This window comes from Echinococcus granulosus (genome assembly GCF_000524195.1).
Source record: "Echinococcus granulosus chromosome Unknown EG_S00055, whole genome shotgun sequence".
Taxonomy (NCBI): Eukaryota; Metazoa; Platyhelminthes; class Cestoda; order Cyclophyllidea; family Taeniidae; genus Echinococcus; species Echinococcus granulosus.
Window position 1 is genome coordinate 11,449 of NW_020170435.1, and position 1,115 is coordinate 12,563.

Consider the following 1,115-nt stretch of genomic DNA (forward strand, 5'->3'; position numbering starts at 1 on the left):
AATTTTATAGCACGGCATAGACCTGAGCAGATTGCTTACCTCATTCTCCAAGGGCGAAAGAATAAATGTAGCACAAATATTTTTGCTTCCCATTGTCCAGTTTGTTGTGAAATAATCGCCTTTTCATTCCAAAGGAGGAATAAAAGGGAAAGGAAGGAGGGGAGGAGAGTAGAAGGAAATATCAAGTTTCGTCTCTTAACTCCCCTTTTCACGGCAATCATCAAACAAAAAGCGCAAAAAATTTTAGTGGTTCTCAGTTATTCCTTACTTGGAGCGGATTTTTTATTCTACAAAGCTCTCTAGTTCAATTTTGTCCCCATGGTGAGAATTAGAGGCAGAAGAAGAAAGGTAAACTACGCAAAAGGTGAATGCATAAGCCACCAAGAGTGCAATGCAATGAATTAGCGGAGAGCGGAGGGTCGGCGACAGAGAGAATGCCCACAAAGTAGCAAAGAAGCATAATGTCACAGGCTTTAAGCTGAGGCGAAACGATGTGGCTAACCGCTGGTAGATTTCGTGACAAAACCAACGATTGAACTGTAGCCTTTTCGTTGGGGTGAGGGGGAGAAGGAAAGTATGCTGAATTGGACACCGTGTTTTAAAGCTACACTTACCCATCATTGTGTTGAGAAGTATCCCCCACGGGTTATTAAATGGCGGTAGAAAATGAAGAATTACAAATATTGGCTAAACCGTCCTTCAGCAGTCTACTGCAATCAGACACGGCTTAAAAGTGGGAAGGTATGCTTGTTTTTTTCACGAGCACTAATTTTCTTGTCGGATTTACGATCAGTTCCCACAGGTGTGTGTTCCTCCTTTGTGTGTAGTTTTACCACTGATCAAGCATCTAGAGATAGACTCACAGAGAGGAAGGGCCACCGAGACTGTGGACCGGGCATCACCACCACAGCCAGAGTTGACACAGACAGACGTGCAACCGGCTGACTACGGCTAGAAGTTCCACCATCAATTTGATAAGCATCAGGGCTTCTATGTGATGATGATGATGATGATGATGATGATGATGATGATGATGAGGAGGAGGAGGAGGAGGAGGAGGAGGAGGAGGAGGAGGAGGAGGAGGGAGGAGGAGGAGGAGGAGGAGGAGGAGGAGG